Below are 24,177 nucleotides of genomic sequence, written 5' to 3' on the forward strand. Positions count from 1 at the left end.
TACTGCCTTCTGTTTGTCCTGTGTTATGAGAACAGTCGACACACTTGTGGGAGCAGGAACATTTACTTTTCCTTATTCACCAGGTTTGGAGAAAGGGAAGCATATTATTTCTACCTATTGAAGGACTGCTGTTGCATTTTACATCCATTTTCTTGGCACAGCCTGAAATTTAATTTGGAGTTACTGGGAATAGAAGTGGAAACAGTCAAATCTATCTCTAAGAAAGTGCATTATCTTTGTACTGAAGAGCCAGCTGACAAATGCTAGATGAGACATTCAGTACATTCTCTACAGGAGCAATTCAGATTTGTTTGGATAATTATCTAACCTTTTACATGCTGACTCTACATACAACTTTCACCTCTGTCTTCTATAAGAAGACAAAAGAACTGCATCAATAATCAGCATATTTTATATACATTACCACTCTTTCTTACTCTCATGGGCTAGGGTCCTATCTACACATACACACACACACACACTTTTCCTTTTTTTTTTTTTTGTTGTTCTAAGTAATGCTTGAGGCATCAGCTAACAGTAGATTAAAATACTTTCTGCAGTTTGACAGCTTGTATCTCATCCCGATGCTTTCTGCTTGTCCTTCCAAATTTGTGTCTCTTTTTGCACGTCTTAGCCTCCTCAACAAATTGTTTAGACATTATAAAGTTCTGATCCTGATTCCTAGTGATACTGTTTTTTCAACATGCCTAGACATTCTTTTCTTCCTTTATCTCTTTTCACCTCTAAAGACACAATAATCTAATTTACAGTGCTTTTTCTGAGACTCAAAAGCAAATGAACATAAAAAAAAAAAAAAAAGAAACAAACAAACAACAACAACAAACTTTTACATATACTACAGATCCAACTGGAAACATCTGATTCACCTGAGTGCTTGGACAGCAACAGCAGATCACTAAAATGAATAGTAGATTTACACATTGGTCTGAAGTGCCTAAAGCCTTAAAACACACAACCTGCAGTCTACAGTAAGAAAAATAAAACAAATAGTTTGGCTTATAACCACTGAAGATTATACTGAACTCCCAGAGGACCTGAAAGATCTTGAAAGGCCTCAGCCTTCCTTGGGAATTGGTAGATTTCCTCTCTTTTCAGGCTTCAGCCCACTCAGATGATAGGACTGTCAGACATGTAAGACAATAAAACTCTCAGCTGCATCTGTTATCCACACTGCAATGAGTCAAGTTGGGTTTTAGGGGTTTACATGTTAAATCTTAACTTTTCTACACACCAGAATTCATCACAAGTTACTGAAGGATTTTGTTTTATAAAAATAGGGCCAGTTTTTACATTTACATTTTTTACATTTTTACATTTTTTTTTTTGAGTGTTTGCTAAGTTCTGGAAGGGGAAGATGGAACATTTTGATTTGTTTAATTTTTCTTCCAATGAGCAGTGCCTGTGTAGGATTTCACTTCCCATCAGAACTACTGGTATCATCATTCCTACTCTGAATATTGGAGCTGGTTTACCACTGTTTCTGAAAATCTTTTGAGGTTCCCGTGGGCCAGAAGGCTTGAGGCATCATTTGAGTGCATTGGATGTCATTTCTGTTCAGCTGTAATGACATTTCAGGGTCGCTCTGGACCCCAGAAAAGAGGAATTATGCTCTTGTCCAAAGTCATCTTTTCCAATAACCAGATCATTGATCTGCTGGAGGTAGGTGGTGGACTGAGACAAACTCCAGCACTACAAAACATATACCGTTTTTCTTTTGTTTTTATCTCTCTCTTGAAGATGATGCTAGATGAACCTTTTTTTTTATTATTATTATTTTTTCCCTTTTAATAATAACAATAATGCCGAAACCGAATCAGTGAGTTTTGAAGGCATTGAGAGAAAAAGGACAGCAGCTGTCACTATTAAAAATAATTTATACATTGTCTGATTTACCCTTCTGAGGTTACAAATGTTGACAAGTTAACATCAGGGCAAAGGTAGATCAGTCTGTCAAGTTTCTGTTTTCTGCTTCTTGCTCTTCCACAAAGTGCTGCAGTGATTGATTGATTTGATTTTAAGGAGTTCAGTTACATCATGATGACACACTCCTCAATATGAATTTAAAGAGTAAAATTGTTTGTTTAACTTGTTTTTATGTTGACAGGATCTTTGCACTCCAGACAATCACTTTGTTTTTCTTACAGCTTTGCTCTTTAGCCACCCAAATGTTGAATGTCACTCAACCTTGTCATATGTTTTTCTTGATGTTCTCTATTAGTCCCAACCACACTTTTCAAGGCTCTAACAAATGTGAATACCCTTTTGCCAGTCATTTGTCTGATTGTTTGCCATTTTAGGCTTTCTGTCCCTTTGCTATACTAAGGGAATTTCATCATGAACATCATTTCCCTCTGTAAGATTTCAGCTAAGCATTTGAGAGAGAAGTTACTGCAGGTATGATCATTTAATTAAATCAGTATAAATGTCCAGAATGAAAATTACACTTTTGAACTGTCACCCACAGTTGAATTTTGACTCACCTCCAAACATCATGACGGAATAAAGAAGTGATAATTCCATTATATGTCTCACTGTATTTGAGGTCTTTCTGAAAATGAGATTTAAATTTCTTCAAAATAAAACTTAGGTAATGCAAAATTCTGACCATTTTTTACAAAAAGGACTGTCCCATTGATCCTTATCCATCTCATAACTTGTACATATACTTTTAGTTTCTGTCTTACTCCATCTTACGAACTCATTTTAGTATGACATTCTAATTCACATATGCATCACTCTTATTTTTATACATATGGAGAAATGAGATGAAATGCTCAAAAGAAATTCACAAGTAAAAGAATATGAGGCATATTATGTATAATACAGGAAAAAAAAAAAAAAAAAGCAACCAACTAACCAACCAAAAAAAAACCAACAAAAAAAACATGCATTCTTGATCTTAATGGTCCTTCATATGTAAAAGTTTGAAAATGGACTATGAAGTTGTCACAATGAAAAAGAAAAACAACAAACAACTGTTGTGTATGTAGGAGCCCTTATTTGTTTAAATCCCAGTGATCTGAGTGGGGTTTAGTGGGGTTTAACACTTAAGTGTTAAAAAAACATGGGCTGGTAAGTAGTAGGAATACAGAGTTCATCATTTATTTTTTTATTTTTTATTTTTTTTTCCCCTCAAAAATGAGAACTTAAATGTGGGGTTCTTTCAAAACCACAGAGTTGGAAAGAAATTTTCATCCTAGCAAGCTCTTTGCAGCTGCAGTTTTGCTGATTCTCTGAAGTCAGAGTTAATTGATAGACAATTTGGCCTGTGGACTTTAAATAACATACTGAAAATCTCTGCTTTGGGGAGAGGAGGGTTTAAAGTTGATTATTCCCCAAAATGACTTTTTCAAACTGAGTACTAGAGCTGGCAAAAAATATTACTATTGAATCAGACTTCATTTTTGTAGATTTTTTTTTTGTCTGTCATCTAAGACACAGAAAGTTAGAACACTTTTCCTGAGATAGGATAAAGTTGTTGAGCACAATGAAATACATTTGTCTACCTGAGCTTCTCCAGTTCACTTTTCAAAGACAGTTTAGAAACCTGAGTTAAGTAGGCACAACTCCTAAATAGTAATAGCTAATTGTATGTTTCCAGTTTTGATCCCAGACTTTTTGGGCTCTTAATTTCTGAACTAAACTTTTATCCTTGAAAGTAAACAGATTTTTTTATTTTTTATCCTTTGGGTATGTGACTCTCCTTTCCTGACTTTAAACCAAGCTCTTCAGTAGGTTTCATTGAACTTTTTAGAACCTTCACTCTTGTTGTGGAGGGTTGTGTTTACTTAGCGTTCTTCTAATGTTTTTTCCCCACAGTGTCAGCATTTATCTCTGACAACTTGTATTACTGCCCATTTATATTGTTTTTCCATTTTTTCTTTAAAAAAAAAAAAAGAACACAGTAATATCATGAACCAAATTAGAATCTATTTTATTCAGGCATTTGCCTCTTATGGTAGATAGATTCCATATTTCTCAGTAACAGCTGCTTAGTGCTTCAAGGCAAGATTCAATTTCTATGGCAAATACCACAGCTTTCTGGAATGTTTTGGGCTTTTTTTTTTTTTTTTTTTTTTTTTTTTTCCTTTCTTTCATTGAGCTTAAATTGAAAATCCAAATCAGTTGTTAGACATGCCCTGAAAATATATCTCTGTATCTTTTCTTCCAGTTCATCTAAGGTTCTTGTTTTTACTTCTTGACTATCTGTTCAGCAGAGAATAAATTCTGGATTACTCATGGAGATAGGTCTTTTCTGGATTGCTAAAATGCTAGTTTCTTTGAGGTTTTGCCATTTATTTTCTCTACGAAGTTATACTGGTTATCCATTTGTTTTAAAATTAAGAGGCAATTTACAAATAGATGTAAATAGATGTTTCATATAACTGTATTAAATGAAGGGCAGTGGTTAAGCCTACAAGTGTCAAGATGTTTTAACATGAGTTAAATATTAATTATCTAGTCTCTAATTTAGTTTGGTAATGATATAGCTCTAAATTTAAAAGATGCATGCAATGAAATATGCATGGACCTACTGAAATGTTCATCATTATACCATAAAATGGGAACAATTAATTAAATAATTCACATCAGAAGTTTAAGGGTAACAGTTGTTTACCATACTTTACTTATCTATCATAATTTTGTTATAATCTGAATGACAAATAATGTTATCTCTTGCAGAAGTGGTATTTTATTATTTTCTGTTCCTTTTATGTTATTGTTGTCTTTAGATAGACAGATACTTTATACATTAGAAAACATGTATATTCACTTTTGGCTACTGATTGACTGGCTGCATTAAATTACAGCTTTTCAAAAGGGAGTACTTGTCATAAAATGACCAACTGTTTGCCTTTCCTTATATTCACAGGAAACAAACAAACAAAACCACACTCAGTAGCATTATCAATAGTTTCCGAAGATTTCATCGTTATTTCTTTCAAATTCAAAAATCCATATTTCCTTTGTGCACTCATTTCTGAAAATATAGGGAAAATCCTACATACTTGCCCAGAGAAGTTTGGATTTTAATATTTAGAAACTGAGAATATGTTTGGAGTGTGTTTATCAATAGAATTCATGGAAACAACTAAAGAAGTTCAATATTTCATATTTGGACATCCTCAAATTTTTATAGTTTTTGAGACAGTATAGATAACACGAGGCCTGACCTGTTAGCCCCCATTTCTTGGTGAGTTTGAGTTTTCCATATCAGGTCTGTGTTTAGTAGAAAAACACACATTTTGTTGTTCATGTTTGCATTCATTTGCATCATATTTGCAATTTGTAATTAATTTTGTAGTCTATTTTTTCCTGAAGTACTTCTCAGTTTATTATTATTATTATTATTTAATATAGCCTGTGGAACACTGAACACTGATTAAGTGTTGTATGCTTTCTGTTATCTCTGAAGCATAACCGATGAAGTATTGTGAATTTGGCACTGTGTAATGTAGCATTTTGCTTGCTGTGCAGCACTAACAAACAACACATCAGTAGTCATGCCTGTCTCTCATTTAAATGCAACCTCAGAGTTGCGCTGCATGTTACAAATATCTGGGAGCTGTGTGATTAGTTAACATCTTGTGCATAACCCTTAAAATTATAGCAAGTTCTCAGGAGATAATTAGCTTTCTGGATACCTCTAGTGAAATGAACTATAGCTTAGCAAGCGTATGTACTATGTGTGCTAAGACTTCAAGGAATGGTGGCATGAAAATGCCTTTAAAGCATAGCTTACGTGTTTTCAATAGAGAGACAGACAGACAGACAGACAGAAAGAAGTCCTTACTTATTTATTCCATGTTATCAAGATTCCATCTTTTAATTTTATGTTCTTTCATCTATCAGCAGTTCTTGTAGTGTAAATAAAGGATGTTCACCAGGTACCAGCCTCCCTCAATGAAGTCAGCTTGCCTTTGCCCTAGAGTCCATGTCTCATATGCTATGTGTGAGTAAATAGATAAAATACATCACAACTAAATAATCAGGAGGCTATGATACAGTGTTTTTTCTTAGCAAATGCTTGAGACTTCAGTTCTTCGTATAGATCTAGCAAAAGCAATGTTTTCCATACTTTGTTTCATGAAAGGATTTCCCAGCTATATCCTTGTGCAAAATGGATTTTAAAGCTTTTAATCTTATTTTGAAAAGACTATTCTAAGCTTTCAGTGTTCAAGATATTCTCTTCTAGAACCGGAAGTTTCTGTATAACAACTTCACAATTAAAGTGTTTTGGAAGCTTCTAAATATAAGTTATAGCTGCAGCTGTCAGGAAACAGCATTTTGACAAAATTGAACTTTATGAGGAACATTTATGAGGAACATTCTCTACATTTATTGGAGTATGATGTTGCCATTTGTTTCAAAATTATTTTTCGTTATGAGATGCATTTAATAATGTGATATATAATCAAGAGTTGAAGTATTTTTAAAACATTTCTATATTATTAAAATAAAACAGTCCTATTGATCATTAAATGATTCCCCCCCTCAAATATTTGTTTTATAATAAACTTCAAATTTTATTTTCATTTTATTTGCTCAAAAATCTATTTTAAATGGGCAAAATTTCTTATGAAATTCCTCATTTAATCAATTCTTGTTATATTTTCCCCACTGAAACAAAACCAGTTGGTCTGGTTGAACTGATTGTGCAAAGATATAAGTCTGCATTTATCTGTAAGCATATTGGTCAAACTGAAGTGCTCAAAATAATTCAGTGAGTTTTCATCACTGGATCTTTTCCAATGGTTATATTGCCCATGTAATTCGGTCATCAAATTTTAGCTTTATTATTCATCACCTCTTTAAATGAAGGCTTGGTGAGCTTTTCTGAGAGTGTTAGTGATGAAAAACATAGGTGTACAGACAAGTCTGAAGAGCATCAAAGGCTCAAGATATACCATGGAAGGAGGCCTGAAGTCAATCTGTGAATAAGGATGGCAAAGGAGAAATTAGTCAATTTCTTACCTAAAGAGGGGGAGTCATAAGCCATAGTCCATAGTTCTACTTTTCTAAAAAAATAAAAAATAAATAAAATAAAATAAAATAAAATAAAATAAAATAAAATAAAATAAAATAAAATAAAATAAACAGGAAGGAGTTACTTTTTAATATCCAGATGTTTTACTGAGGATCCCACTGGCATTCTAAGGATCGCTCTGTATGTGCAACCATTTTTCTCAAGGAATTCATCTTTTCAACATCTCTTCCTATCTATAAGTAACTATAAAGCAGGCTACTAAAATTTCTTTGGAAGCAAAAGAGTGAGGATTTCATCTAGTGTTGGCTTTGTCACATACTGATGACATCTAACATGGCATGAAGCCAAATATGCTTGCTGGCCCTTGCCTTCCAGATGGAAGAATCCCTGGTTAGGCAATGAGGCTCCTTCCCAAGAGTACTATCAGAGTTCCTTAAAAATTAATTGAAAATTGAAATAAAATCTAAGATGTGTGAGGCTAACTATACAGCTACAGACTTAACAAATGCTTACGACAAGTCTCCAAGCTCTACAAAACTTCAGGACAACGCATCTATTGTGTCCTTCTGAGGCTTAAAGAGGCTTAAAATTCTCTCTTACAGACAAAGTAAGGCCTATTTTGATGTTCCTGATTTGCTTATACCTGTTCAAATGTAACAAGGGGGAAAGGTCAATATTTCCTTCTGTTTATGTCATTCTCAAGTGCATAGTTAATTGCATTGTGAGTAGAAACTGGGAGTGTCCAAGATCATCTCACCAGATCCCAGATATGCCCTTCTCTGTCTTCTTCAAAGCACTTCAGATGTTCCTCATAAAGTTCAAATACCGTTTCGAAGACCACTGAAGATTTGCTGAGCCAGATGGAAAGAGAAGGTGGGGGGGGGGGGGGAATGTCTGGTTTCGAGACTTTTCTATCAAGACAGTTGCTGTGTTGTTCTGTAGGAAAGTGAGACAGTCTTGCTAACAGGAACTGAAATCCCAGTCTTTCTCTATCATTACCACTCCCTTTCTGCTTTTCTTTCTCATATTCACAAGACATAAATTATGTGTTCATATACATGTATATATATAAGAAATCCTTGAATCCTTGCTGTTTACCCAGACTTTAAATTAAATTGAACTAGCTGCCATGCATTAGACTTGTTAAATCATTACCTATAGCACCTAGGAACTGCAAACAAGCAGTAAGAAAGGTAGAGACAGTATAGTTTGATGCTCTTCTTCAGGATTGGATGGGAGTTTCCAGCTTAATAGTTTTTCACCAAAGCAGGTAAATTCTACATAAATCCTATTTTTTAATGTTTAAATCTCTACTGGATCTGAACCTGAAGGTCAGACATCTAAAGTTTCCTGATTCCCATCAAAATCACTAGGTTGAGTATCTTTCCCTTTTAGAAATGCAATTATTTGTCTCTTCTGCCTTACCTCCTTTGTGTATAAAGTGGGAATAAAGGAATATCTTTTCCTTTTTGGAGAGCTGGAATTTGTTAACTGTGGTAACAGAAAGCACCTAAAATCACTTTACTCAAATTCTTCACAGAGATCAACAGACAAGTGCTATGTGGCAAAATAATTCTCTGCTCTCCAATCCAGAGCTGAATTGCTAAACTGAAGGACACACACTCTACTCCATTACCCAGTCCTCCATATTTTACATTTTTGTCAATAAAAAATAAGGTACAGATAGAGTGTGAAATTTTGTTCTGTATGGCAGGCCAACAAAAGGCCCATGCCTCACCAGCTTTCCAGAAGAGAATGACACTTCTACAGGCCAGTCAGTGTTAATGGTTAAAAAATGAGACATTCAGATCTTATATGTCAAATATTTAGGGGCAAATTCCTGACCCTCACTGAAAGTCCTGCCTGGCTGAAAAGGACATGTAAGACAGAAAGCTGCCTTTGGCTGAAGTAGGTGATCATAAATTGACTTGAGAGAAATGGCAAATATTCTGGTTTTCTTTCTCTCCTTCTCTCTTTCTTAATTATTTATTTATTTATTTTTATTTTATTTTATTTTTTTTATGTTATTTTCCTTTGTAGGAACAGCATGCTTTCACATTCTCTTTAATAGAAGTTAAGGCATTCAGTGTCTTGACCATAAAATAGGTCCCATTGTCTCACTGTATAAATCAGACACACACAAGACTGGTTTGGATTCCCATGGAATGTTCCATGACACTTTTACAAAGACAATTTTTTTTTTTTTTCAAACAGTTGCCTAATTTCTAAGAAAGAGGATTGCAAAATAGTGTAGTTCTTCATTTTTCCTCTTCATTATTTAAGGTAATGTTTTTAACCCTTTTTGGTAAAATGGAAACAGAAAAATTCTTACACTGAGGAGATAGCACTAGTATAGGACAATTCAGCCTGACATTGGAGAAGTAAAGGTTATATTTCTTCCACCCTTATTCTTGAGATGCAAGAGAAAAAATATCAGTAAAAATGGATGTTCTACCTTAATACTCAGTCTCCTAACATTAATACATTAATACTCAGTCTCCTCCTCAGGCAGCTGTTACAGTTTAGTTTCCTTGTTACTTGAACTGGATTTGGGCTTGGAAAATAGAGTTAGCCAGCAGTTAAGTTTCATGGCTTTGCCTTTGTGAGTTGACATGTAAGTAGCTTTTCTCAGCAATATTAAAATAGCTGTTCCTTCTTCATCTTAAGTTTGTTTAAATTCTGTAGCTGGTATTAACAGGCAGTATTTACATCTGGATGAGTCAGGTCTGTAACTGAAGGGAAAAGGGAAAGGAAGTGAGTGAGTAGTATATTCAAAGTTTAGCAATACAGTGCTTTAACCTGGAGTTGACTGCAACAGGGTGTCATGTCTTGCTGCAAAAATAGCAGTGTCCCATGTATTCTAACATGGTCACCAACTGCTCTTCCTGAATAGCACTTCTGCTATTGCAATGGAGTTGTTGTTTTGGCCACTTGTGGAGGAGATGATTCACTGCAAAATGCCATTTGTAGCTAATGATCACCTGCAGTGTTACAGGGTTTTAAGAAGAAAGCAAAGAAGAAAGAGCCACTGTTGAATTAAAATCACACAAATTTTTATTATAAAATTTGTAGTTCTACTGTTTCTTGTTTGTTTGTTTATTTGTTTTGAAATGATCTGCCAGTTCAAAAAAGTCACACAGAAGAAAAAGAATTGTAATAATTGACAGAGTTCAGCATGCTGAGGGAGCTTTTTAATGGACTGTTTTGAGTTTTATAACTAATCTTCCCCTTGCAGACCTCAGCTGCTTGAGAATTGAGTTCTTAGTTGTCTTTTCACAATGATTTTGTTTTTGTAAATTAATGATCTAAGTGATTTATTATTCAGTTCTTCCACTGCTGCTTTATTTCTGTTGATCTTTGTTTTTCTGCTTAATTTCTATAAATTACCGTACAGTTTCCCATAAGGTATAATTAAGCAGAATTGCTAAAGTTTTAATTATTGTGTATTATAGATGTTGAAAGCAACATTAGCACTTAGCTTTTAAAAATGTGATAGTATATTTATAAGAGAGCATTTATAAACACATTTACATATAGTTAAGATGAAAAAGGTATTTGAATTGTAGTCATTAGCATTTCTTCAAACATATGGCATACCAGCAGAGGCCATGGGCCATGCCTTCATTAACTGAACACTGTTTCATCAGTATCTCAGCTTCCTGCTGTGCCACCCTGTGGCGTACCCTTCTGTCCCTGAGGTTTCAGTGACAAGGGACAATATGTCCCCAAGGTGAAAATCTGGGAAATAACGCAGATTAGCCCTTAGAGGAGTTCTTATGATTATTTAATCATGCTTAGGAAAGAAATACACAGTACCACTAAATAAAAGCATTAAAAATCCTACTGGCCTACTATTTCCAGTATTGCAGGGCATGATGGTCTCTTCAGTGAACCATCAACATAACTACATGGGAACATGACATTTTTATGCTGCCCATTATAATGCTGGCCTGTTTCAAATTTGCTTGTATAATGGGCAAAACCTACACTGGTAGTAATAAGTATCATGGGTCAATTATCATTCATTGATTATAATGTTCAGGTGATAGATCAAGATTTGTCTTCTCTTAACCATGGAACATGCAACCATTTAATTTTATTTCCTAATAAAAACTGGAAAAGGAATAAAAATACTCATATAAATGTCACGGTCATATTTTATTTGTGCATTTCTCAGGTATATAAAGATAGGTCAATATGACAGGCATAGCCATTTATCTTAAGTCATTAAGTTCTCTCATGCTCTCATGCTTTACCTGTCATAATCATATTATATTCTTTGTTAAATATATATAATATGCACATATATTTTTTGAAAAGCTCTTAGTAGGAATTTAAAAACAACTTACACGGTTTATTTAACAATATGACTCTGAAAATAAGGTTAGTTTGTTTGCTTTTTTTTTTTTTTTTTTTTTTTTTTTTTTCTTTCTTTTGTAAGATGTGTCTTTTCAGTATCTCCCAGCCTAACTTTTTCTTCTCATTGTGGTATCATTGTGGTAACTGAGAGTAGGAAATACCATTGAAGTGGGAAGGCAGTATCAAAATTGTTTATGCAGTTTGCTATGGATATGGGTCTTCTCTCTTGCATTTATATCTATTTGCTTTAAGAAGAGCTAGAGAATCATAGCTCTTCTTAAAGCTCTTCTTGTGGGTCCCTTCCAACTCAGGAAGGGACCCACAAGTGTCCAATTCCTGGCTTTACATATGACCACTCAAAAATCAAGCCATATGTCTGAGAGCATTAGAGCTTTATGGATGTCAGTGAGTGCACTCCCTCTTTGGAATCCAGACAGTAAAACCTGCTCTTGGATTAAGGGGTGGCAAATATCAACTAGCATTGACATATTTAAACTATAATTATGAAATCAGCTATTGCAAAAACTTTAATAATAGAAAAAACACATATTATGGTATAATCAGTCCTATCCTTGCACCTATATAAAAAGCTATTTTTGAACATTCATTTAAGTAAAGGAATATAAAGTCTATTACAAGTTAGGCTACTGTGGATAGAGAAAGTGTGGATTTGTAAAGCAAGATTTACTTCAAATCATTACAATTATCTGATGCAATTTATGTATTTTAAATATTTTCCCACAGGCTTGGTCAGGCCTGCATGTAATGATTACTGAAGATTTAAGAACATTTTGATAGGTAATCAGAGTATTTAAACTGGCATCAGTCCATTTTTACCTTCATTCTTTTTACAAAAGAGGAATCTGAAAATCTTTTGCTACAGTATCCACCATTAATCAATGGTGCAATGGAAAGCTCTCATTAACTTTAACTCTCCGACCCTGACATTTGTCTACTCATCACTGCAATCATGAGCAAAATGAAAAACAATCAGGCAGGGTATCTACATTTTAATAATATTAATGCTTTCACTCTATTACACACAAATGTCAAATGTGACAAAAATCACTGAACTTCACATATATACATAACAGATTTTGATATATATAACGCAGCAGTTTTTGTTATTCTCACTCAACAGCAAAATTAAAGATACACTGCCAAGGGGGCCCATACCATTTGCAATCTGTAGCATTTCCAATGTATTTTCAACAATATTGTAAATATTTATGGAGTTTATAAAGACTCTATGCTTCCTTCTGTTTGTGATGCATCAACAAGACTCAGTAGGATATCATAGGCAGATATTTACTTCTGGGAATTCCCTTTTGGACTCTTTTTGGTTGAAAACCGCTTCATGACTTACAGTACAGCAAATCCCCAGAAATGTACCATGCTATTATTGCCAGCTGAGTTCTTCCAAGTAAAGATGACATCAGCCATCTGTCATGTTGTACTAATCCTAGGAAAGAAAGCCAAGTGAAGAGAAAATAAATACCTTTCATATCTATTAGCCAAATATTTGTATTAAAAAAAATTGAAATGATAAAAATCTTGCTAGTGAAGCTAATTCTTGTAAGTGAATAATCCTTTCTGAGTAAACTACATACCTAAAATGTATTTGTCTTTTTACCTACTTAAAGCAAATTATGCCATGAACATATGTTTGAAATGCTGGTCTCCTACTACATATTGGTAGATAAGGAAATGCACCACCAAGCAGTGATTTTCCTCTGGTCCTGCTTACTAAGCCCTGCCAAGTATCGCGTAGCTGTGTGACTGTTCTGTACTATTCTGCTGAGGTAAATGGAAGTTTCCCAGGATCTAGCAGAGAATAAATTACTTTCCCCATCATGAACAATGCTGCCAATCAATAAGGAGTGTGTCTAAATTAGCAGTAACATCGTAATGAAATGTTTTAAAAGCCTGAATGGTGTCAGGTACCTGCTTCCCCAGAGAGCAGGGGAGGTGTCAGTGAGGAAAACTTTTGGATGAGCTGTATGACTAATTTATACAGAGACTAATTCTGTGGGCTTTTGCCTTGTTTCTCTGTCACGGACAGTTACTCAAAAACATACTTCCAGCAGTTCAAATATTAATAGTAGTGTCTAAAAGAACTGTTTGTGAGAAGTCATCACAATATAATTGGAGCAAGAACAATAAATGTCAAGAAATAAAAAACTAAACAGTCAGCTAGACTATTCCCTGATAACAGTGTATTGCAATAGAAAGGGATCCTAAAGCACATTTATGCTTAGTTCAGCAGTATAGATGTTAACACTTTTAGCACTGTAAAGGTTATTTTCTCTCATTTAGAGCTGTAGAAGCAGAAGTACAAAACTAAGCATTGGCACACATAACTACAAAAATGAATAAATGTGTACTATTCCATCTCCCCACATTCCCCACCCCCTTTCTTTGTGCAGTATTTTCCACTTAAGCAACAGGCATTGTGAAGGAACAGGCTTTCTTTCCAAACAAACAAACAAAAAAAGAAAAACAACAACAACAACAACAACAACAACAAAAGAAAAAAAAATTTTGGGATGTAGATTCATTACAAAATGGAAGATGGTGACAATGGAAATTTCATAACTAAAGTTATGTTTCTTGGATTGTATACTCATTTGACCGATTTCTGATAATATAGAACAATGAGGTAGATGGAATGAAATCTTTTGTTAGCTAATTCATTTCTACAGAGGTAATAATCAATAAACAGAGGATTTCCTTACAAGTTCATCCTGAGCTACTCAACTGGTCTTCTGATGGTTCTAGCTGGTTTCTAATACTTCTGTTTGAGGGCCTTGAAAACAGAAGTGGGAAATATGGGGAAAACAGAATGGGGAAATATGAATCCTTTGTCATCATCACTCGTTTGATTTTTGGTTTGGAAAATTCATTTGATGTAATTCTTTCAATTACAGATTTACCTCTGTGTCATACATATATGATTCTTAGTATTTGTAAAGGATAATCAAGCCTAGTAGAAATACTACCTTTTTTGTATATACTACTTGCTATCACAACTTAAAATATCTTATCCATTCTGGAATCTGATGGCGTATTTAAGTAACTATTTTTGCTTTGATACATGCTCAAAAATATTCATAGGAAACTGTTTATGCTAAGATAGACAACTTTAAACATTACAAACTATGCAAACCCATCATCAACTCAAAATTAATATTGACTGAGACACTTCTGATGAAGAATGTTTCTTCAACTAGTATTTGTTTGTTGAAATACTTTGATTAAAAAAAAGTTCAAAGCTTTTAATTCGATGTAGTAATATGCTGGAGAAGGCTGTTCAGTGTCAAGATAGCATTCTTAATGCAGAGTAGGAGAATCATAAAAAGTCATATAAAGTAGTTTGGCAGCTTATGTCATCTCTCAGAAATCTGTGTTCAAAATTACTTTTCTTATATTGCCAAAACAATCCTGGACCATGAGTGTCAGGACTATTTTGAATAATACTTTATTTTTATTTATTTATTTATTTGTAGAAAGAGTTTAATATTTCAAAGAAGAGGACAGTCTGGATCAACTAGTCTGGGAAACCTTAGTCATCTTTTTTTTTCATACTTTTTTTTTTTTTTCCACCTATGTTAATACCCTTTTTTTCATGTGCATAGCATATTGCTTCCCTCTCAAACAAATAAAAAATTCCAAGTGCACTTATGATATGTGTAAATAACATACAAATAAATTTACAAAACAGAGCTTGCTCTCACTGTGGAGCTAAGGTTGCATGCAGCCACCTGAAGCAATTATGCACCATAACATAATTGATAGTTTCATAGTAAGAGAAATCTTGAAGCTGGATGAGAGATAAAAATTTTAGTTGTGCTTGATAATGACTCCAGAATCCCAGTCAGTAATTATTTCCTCAGGTTCTCTAAAGATGTGATTGTCTGAATACTTTTCTTTTTTTTTTTTTTTTTTTCAAGAAACAGTAGTTTGGTGTGGATACTGAGAAGATTTTATATGTGAAAATAAATAGTTGTTTCATTTTTTTTTTGTTGTTGTTTTGTTTGTTTGTTGATCTATGCAAAATTAAGGTTTCTTCAAGAGAGATGTAACTTGCAAACTTCTTTTTCCTATGCTTCCTATGTATAACTTAGGTTGGAAAGCTAGAGATCTACGTCTGAACCCCAAGACAGGGAAATATCTTGAATCAGAACCTACTTCTACCAACTCCTAATTACTCCAGATTATTCCATGTCTTGCTTATTTATTTTTATGATTTAAACTTCAAGAAGCTTTAGGTTTGTCTTGATACAAAAACTGAAATTTTTGAATCTGTGTCTGCATATATAAAATTGAGGCAGTTAAATTTTGCTTTCCACTAGTAAATAAATTCTAAAATTCTAATTAACCAATCAGGTATTTAAACATTTCTATATTTCTAGAAGAACTTAGATTTTTTTCTTTTCAACAAATTCTAGTGCCATTTCCAATACTGTCAAACAGCATTTTCTTGCCAATTATTCGATTTAATGTGTTCAGAGCGTGTATCTCTAACAAAAGATTCTCTCATGTTTGTGTGCCTTTAATATCAGTGCCGAGAGAACAAATGTTACTAATATAAAATATTGAACCTCTACATTTATCATCCTTTTGTAGCAAGTGAGCCCTTTCTTGGGCAGGGTTCCAAATGCATTTCTCCTGAATGGGGTGCCTGAAAACTGTTATGTAATAATATGGGGTTGAAATTTTGTAGCTCTGGATTTTGTCCCATGAGGGTTTCTCTCCCTCTGTTCATCCTGAAACTAAGCCTAAAATAATTTCCATTTGCTTCTACTACTATAGAAATCCTCACCTTTCCATAGTTTTTAATAAAAAGGACTTCTGAGAGGATCAAAGTGTGATTTTTCTGCTCACCTTATTTGGAGGAAGGGAGGGGAGCCTAGGGCAAAATACTCATTAAGACATGAATTCTGGAGGCATCTGATTGAATTTGAATGCCCCCCCCCCCTTTTTTTTTCTGGTTTGCACTTTTGTTTATGTCTTAGTTAAAAAAAAATAAAAAAATCATTATTATTGAAAATAATTTATAGCAAAACATGACTCGGTGTCAGTCTGCAGCAAAACATGCATGGCCATATGGCTTTGCAGAAGCAGAGATGCATACTGTCTCATGAAACCCTAACATGATTGCTGATGATAGACCTGCAAAATACACACACAGATTCTGTAGAACTGAAGATGAAAATTATAGTGAGCCATATCCAGTCCATTCTTCCAATGAAATACATATTATCCGTAGGAGGAGTATAGAAGCACACACCTGCTGACAATGCAATTTGATTTCTCCTAGGAGCAGGAAATGTGTAGAAATGGAAACTAGCTGCATTGCCACCTCTTTTCCCTTCCTCTTCTATTCCAAGAATATGCAGGAGATTCTCTGATTACTTTAAGGGGTGAATTTCTTGTCTTTCCCAAGTTTTTACTTACATGTAATAAACAGTAACAGCATGACTGTGTTTTGATTTCTTTATTCTTTCTAAAATATTGGACTGGAAGAAGCAGAGGCAGGAACTGACTGGAGTTACTTTGTTCTGAATTGTTACTTAAGATCTTAGAATCAGAAAAAGATCATCTGAACTTGTAAGGCAAGAGGTATTTCAGGAAAAAAAAAAAAAAAAGAAAGAAAGAATACACGTATTGCATATACGCCATTCTGTATGTCAGTCATAGTAAAAAAAAAAAAAAACACATTTATTTTGGCGTGATTTCTTCAAGTCATCTTTGTCAACCTGTATTATTACCATTCTTTCACCATTGAAAACCCTATTGAAAAACAAGATGTTATTTTTAAGATATCATTTTTGTGCCTTCAGATTGTTTACAGAGTTAGGAACTGTGAATTTATTAGCGATCACCTATCTCAATAAGAATATACCTATTTGCTTCGTAACCCCATGAGAGCTGGAAAAAAAAAAAAATGTTATCATCTTGCACTGTAAGACTTTATTCACAATAAGCCATTTCTGAGCCCAGAAAAACTTCAGAATTATCACCTGCAATATAATATCTCTTTATTGAATACAGAAGCTGAGGAAGAAAGTTGAACTCTTATTAAAGATAAATCAGGAGAAATAATATTTTTAAACCTTTGTTTTGCAAACAAAAATAATTCCATATTTTAAGTAATAGATTTCATATTAAAAGAAATTGCATTTTGTTTAAATTTTTATTTCAGTTGTCTCTATTTACTAAAGAGGAAAAATATAAAAACTGGAGATTTCATGCCTCCATTTTTCATTCTGAGATATTTGAAAAAAAAAATAAAATAAAAGGAGCAGCTTAGAATTTAAGCAGAGGTAAAAAAAATCTGAAACAAAAAAGAGAAAATAGATTTTTATTTTTTTTTCATTCAAATTTCAATCAAATTAAACCTTGATATAAAAATGACAGGTCACTAGTTGTACAGTGATCCATCTCCATTTTGAAGTACTTCTAGTTCTGTCTATGGTACTTGTGTATATTTTTGTATTGGGTATATTTGTGCTTCTTCAAGAACATAAAATTACCTCTGCAGACTATGTTGGATGAATTATTCCAATCATTTCAAAAAACAAAACAAAACAAAAACAAACAAACAAACAAAAAACACCACTGTACTGGAACACTGTAAGGCTTGGGTTGCTCCTTTTTAAATCATCGTGATGAGGTCTGACAGTAACTTTAGGAGGTTGCATCCTGAGAATTGTTGCCGCAGCCTAGCATCCCATGAAAACCCCTGCATTCATCTGGTGAAAACACTACTTTCTCATGAAATAAGTCAGTACCTCTCTGAGATTAATGTCTGGGTGAAGACAGCTTTTTGGTCTTGAAAAAGATAAATTGAGATATGCTTGGAAAGACTGACATATTTTGATCTTTTTTTTTCCTTTTTTTTTTTTTTTTCAATGTTTTCTCCCCTTAGTTCCACGCAATGATTTAGGCCCCAAGTCTGTCTGGTTTCTCTGCTGCTACATGTTCAAATGGGTATGAGAGATGAATTAGCTAATGGCCTTCTATGACTGACTAGAAGAGTGATGTCAGACAGTTCATATAACCCATTCAGCGAACATGAGAATGGTTATATTTACCTTTCTAACTTCCAGTTGGACTATTAAATTTTAAGCTATTTCAGTAGAAAAATGAAGAAATCTTGTTAAAGTAGAGAGCAAAAAACTATTCCAAGAAACCTATTGACATAGGAAATTTAACCCATCATAGATAAGACTGTTGTCAAAAGGGAAGAAAAAGTTCATTTCTGATTTATTTTTTACAGTTGTCTATAAATTATCTAAAATTAAGAATGAAGAGATAAGAAGCTTGTTTAAGTGATTCAGAGAGTTGTGAAAAAGAGTCAATGGGTTGTGTAGGTTAAATCAACGGAGAGAAAGTAGAAGGAAAAATATACCACCACCCTAGTGAGATTTTGGCTATTTACTCATTAGGAGGCACTCATATACTAAAAAGTCTCACTGGACAGATAAATATCAATGTGCAAATATATACGGCTGCATATATTTAAGAGGAAAAAAAGACATTACTAAAACCTGAATTTCTTTATTGAATAATTTACTTTGTTATCATAAATGTAATGCTATATTGCCTTGCAGTAAAACTACCAGAGAGATGTGTTGGTAAAGCCCAGTCCCAAGAGAGATAGCAGAAGAATGATCAAAAGCTTGGATTATGATTTTATTTATTTATTTATTTTTGCTTAGGTTGTTATTATCATTTTGTTTTGGTTCCCTGGATTTCATATTAATTTTGCAGGGACTGTCATAGACTGGTTTTGGGACTTCCTGTTCATTTAGTTTAATGGATGAATAATTTTTTTCTACAAAAATTATAATTGTAGGAAAAGTTTGTAAGAGCATAAGCAGCAGACTGAGGAAAAAAAAAATCAGAAAGAAAATATTTGTTCCTGCAAAGGGTCAGTGATTGATTTTGATATCTGTGGGTCTTTGAATGCAGAAGTCATTTGACACTTTTATTTTGTACTGACGGTGTTTAATGTATGTAGCTCTTGACTACCAGGGCTTTGATGGTGTCAAACTCCTGTGCACTTATTAACAAAAGTATGCAAAGTTGGTGAAAAGGAGTCTGGGGGAAGAACTGGTCTCCTTCTTTGAGTTCAAATTTAATGACCTTCCAAAACTCAGTGTTGCAGGTTTTCCTAAGTGGTAAGATTTCAGTGCTGTCTGTGGTCTACTTCTAGTTTAAGAAAAATGAATAAGGCCATCCTCATTTCCCACACTCCAGAGAAAAAAAGTGTAAGAATGCTAGAATGTTCTTGGTAACTAATCCATGTTTCAGCAAACTGAGGATGACCTTTATTTAGTAATGTGGTGATGGCGCATGCCTCATGTTGCAGACATTTAAAAGGATCAAGTTAAAAAAGCTGTAACTTTGGTCCAAAGTTTTCCCACAATTATCCTGGTATAAATTGATCATAATTGAGGTCAGGCTAAAGCACATCTTATGAACAAGTTTTGGAGTATTTTGTCTCAATTTGGCGGAAAAGAAGATGGCTGGCTCACAGAAAATCTGGGATTTAAGCCTAAATATACTTCCTAGCCCTAATCTGAATACCAGTCCCTTTGCTAACATGGGTAATTGAATAACCACATGATCTTTCTTTTGTTTGCCAATGTGAATGCATTATTTTATAGTCCCATGCTGGTATATAGAAATAAAGTTTTCTCTGAGTTTCAGAAAGGATAAATTTCTATCAAAATGGAAACGATGGTCTACTGAAATTTGCCTAAACACCAGCACAGTGTGCCCCATTTGTGCAAACTGGTTGTATAGATGATTTGCAAGAAACTAATAGGGATTTGGGATTTTTTGCATTAATAAGAGATCACATTGTGATTACTTTTCCTGTGTTTTTGATGTCAGTTACTACTTGTGTGTGTGGATTGATTTGCAGGCATCTAGTATTTCATCATATATGAAAGTAGAATCTGATCAAACACCTCACATTTCTGGGACGTTTGGATGAAAACTGCAAGGCTATCTTGTTTGAGGTGACAGACAAGATTTAATTTCATTCTCAGAGTACTTTCCTTGGTTGCAAACAAAGCACTATACTTACTCTAAGTATGAAAGGAGCCATTTTTCAAAACCTTCCCCAAAAGCTTGCACCCATTGATTTTCTTCAGCTCAAATCATGTTAGATATAATAATATTGCACAGCTAGCTGTAAAATATATGTTTTAATTTTCCCAAATGAAAGAAAAAGTGGTGAGGATTACTTTTGATAAATGCAGCATATTTATATATTGTAAAATAGAATACATTTCTTTGTATGTATTCATATAACAGTGTATATTAAAAAGTGTATTTCTTCAGAACAGAGGAAAAAAAACTAAACTTATCTGCATATTTTAATAAAGAGAGAGAGCTATTCCATTTTCTTTCAGCATCTGGGGGATCTACCTTCATGAAGGTCATTCTGCTGTAGGAATTAAAAACAAAAACAAAAACAAAAACCCTATCCTTTTACATTTTGCATGCATGAACAACAGGATTTAAATATTTAATTCAGTTTTAAGGTAGGGGATCACATGGGTGGATTTGTAATTGGGTGCTGTAGGACAGCACAACTGTTACAGATAACATTTCAAAAGTGTTTTCATTCTAACCTTCAGGTGTCACTCCTAATTTTTATTTTTTTTTCTTTCTGGGGGGGATGTTTTTAGATGCAATCTCCCCACATCCTTGCTCTTTGCTGTTTACTTTCTCCTTAGAATTTTATTTTAATTTTGCTATTGTATATGTTAAATTTAACTAATTTTAATATGGAGAGGTAGGGGGAAAAATCACTGTCTTTAAAGCTATAAAATAATTATGTAGCTTTTTTTTTTTTTTTTTTTTCTAAACATGAAAAACTGCAAGTGATAGAAAGCAAGATGTGCTTTGTTAGTGCAAAGAGAAACACTTTGGAGTGGTCTGATGAGAACCTATGTTGATTTGACAGAGTTCTCGGCCATTCAAAGCTGCCTTCCTTATCTGAACACTGTGCTTTTATACAAGAGCGTTCAGCTTTTTTCATACTTTCTTTGCAATGGAAATTTAATTGCTGCTATTTCAGTAGAAATAACACTGGGTTAGTAGTGAGCATTTTGGAAAGAATTGCATGATGAGAGAAGGTTATAGAGATACATACTGCATGGGTGCCTGGTGTTATTAGCAGGCAATGCCTTTTGCTTGTTAATGATATACTTTTGTGTTCATGCCAGGAGGTGTTTCAGTGAAAAGTGGATTTCTGCTCCAAGATCCAGGTGAATACTTTCATGGCTGACTTATCATAGGTAAGATTGCTTGAGAGAGAAAGCAAACTGAAAGTGTTTATATTTGATATCTATTCAAATATATGGTAGAGTAAAAATAAGCTGACCAGGAGCATTGCAATAGAGGTTATAATTAAGACCAACCTTTCCACAGAATTAGACTCTTCAACTTGGTGAGAAAATAGAGAGAAGACAGAACTTATCTCTAGGACTAAAACTGTAAGCATTTTAGCAAAAGGATCTGAGGAAGAGTCTAGTGCCATTTTTATGTTACTTTGGTTATATAACGGGATATACTAACTAAATTGTTGGTGAGGCTCCTCATGGTTCTCCCTTTCGTGCTTATGGAACCATCAAACCCTGCTAAGAATCTGAGTCACGCAGTGCAAAATCAGTAAGCAGATTTTTAGGATCTCTTGCCCACTGTCAGTTTGTTTGCTCTCTAGATACTGGAAGGCAGAGCAACCAAAAATCCTGTTCCTTTTATTTGCTTGCGTACAAGCAGTTTTAAATAAAAACTGTCAGAACTGAGAAGTGTGGTATGAAAAACTGGCAAGCATTTTGCTTGGAACATTCTCTGTATCCCATTTCTGAAAAAAATCACATCTTTGTGCATATCTCTTGTAAGCAGATTATCAACAGAAGGACATTGCTTTAAAGCAACAATGTAGTGTCAAATATTTTTAAAGATAAAAAAGTTAGGCTTTTGTTTCTATGTATCTTTCTTTGTAAAATAGTTGTATACACTACGTAAAATTGTGTTGCAGTTTTAAGTATGATCTGCAATGGTGTATCAAATATGTTCCTCTTTGTTTCTCCATTTCTCACAAGTTACACTGATAAATGAGTGATCCTATCTCTCTTTGACTTTAAAGGGCTGTCAGACATTGGCTGATAGATCAGAGCTGAATTTAAAAAATTAAAACAAAACAAAACAACAAAAAAAATAAAAACAAACAAAAAACCTGTCCCATGTAATTTATAAACCAGGACATTTAAGATTAATCTGCCTTCTGCAGAATGTACCAATCCCAACATTTGGGAAGATGTCCACATTAAACAGAGACATATCTGTGGGAGCCACAATACAGTTACAGCCAAGTTGGGTTCAAGTCCAAATGCTAAAATGTTCTTTATTCAGCTAAAAGGGGGACTTTTAAATAAATTCTGGAACATTTTCCTGTAATAATCTCCACATGTACTTTTTATAAATGTAAACATTAGCTGTTGCTATGCCCTGATTTTATTTTAACCTGAACTGTATTTACTATACCTAAGGATAATTCACATGGAGCAAAGAGCCCTAATATTTGTATTTTAGAATAAATATTATGAATATCTCTCTCAGGGGAAGAAAATGTTTAGATAACCTGCCTTTCACACAGAAAAGCTGGCTGCTGAACCTTCAAGCGAGCAGTTCTTCCCTGTCTTTCTCACTGAAAGACAGTACTACTTATGAAAATTCAGTGCCTCCTGGCCATACTTAACAAACCCTATTTCTTTGTGATAGAAGGAGTACGTATGGAAGCTGTAAATAAATTATGATTGCCGAAGATCAGAAGAATTTTTGCACAGGACCAAAGCAACTTAAACTCATTCTTTGATACAAAATTTTAATAATTTAACACAGTGGTAATTTTGGTATTGCTAGAATTCCTAACAATTGCACTGGTCTCCAGGTTGTTAGTGGATGTTTGTTCTAAGTAATTAGCAGCTGATCTCTGCAGAAGTCATAATTTGCAATGTTTCATTTAAGCAATCGGCATGCTTTCCTTTCTAGGAGGCCTTGGAAATCTCTGTGAAAACACAATGCTCATTTGAGGAGGACATACTATTTATTTCTTTAATAAGTATTTTGTAGTCAGATATCAAAGGTAAACACTCTCTGAGATGCTCTTTCTCAAGTTATTCTGAAACATGATTTAAAAAATGACGCCTTAATGTAGTAGCATGGTGGCTAACAGAGAGAAGAATCAGCAAATCTTCTGCATCCTGTCTTTTCCAACAAGAATAACTAGAATAAGTATACACTCACGGAGGAAGGATCATCCACTTTATAAACACAAAAATTTTACTCATATGTTAGTAGAGACTTACACCGAGTCCATCTTCAAACAAATATAGGTTAGAACTGGGACACTCCTATGCAGGAAGATATTTGCTTCTTTTCCTCCAATCTGTCAAGTCCCAGGCATTGAGTCTGATGTGTTGGACAGGATCTTTCTTGTGCTGGCATGCCTGCACCTCATGTGCAGGGCAGCACCCCATAGCCCAGTACTACCCATGCCAGCACATAGAGCATAGCAGACTTCCTGGAGGGATCACAAAGCAGGAGGGAGCACAAAGAACTTCACAAAAACAGTATTGACTGCTTCCTAATGAGGTGCACAGACCAGGCAGCATTCTTCATCCCGCCCTCCTGCTCTCAGTGTTTTAACACCCCATTGTTTTCCTTTGTGATGGGACTCAGATAAACCTCAACACTCTTTTAAAAGTCAATCAAACTGCCAT

At 34.1% G+C, this 24,177-nt stretch overlaps 1 protein-coding gene across 1 annotated transcript in view; it reads left to right on the forward strand.

Annotated features, from left to right (window-relative positions):
• The window catches only part of LOC311431110 (uncharacterized protein), a 396,810-nt gene that overhangs the window by 326,186 nt on the left and 46,447 nt on the right, over positions 1-24,177 (forward strand). The window lies entirely within an intron of this gene.

This window comes from Aythya ferina (assembly GCF_964211825.1).
Source record: "Aythya ferina genome assembly, chromosome: 2".
Taxonomy (NCBI): domain Eukaryota; kingdom Metazoa; phylum Chordata; class Aves; order Anseriformes; family Anatidae; genus Aythya; species Aythya ferina.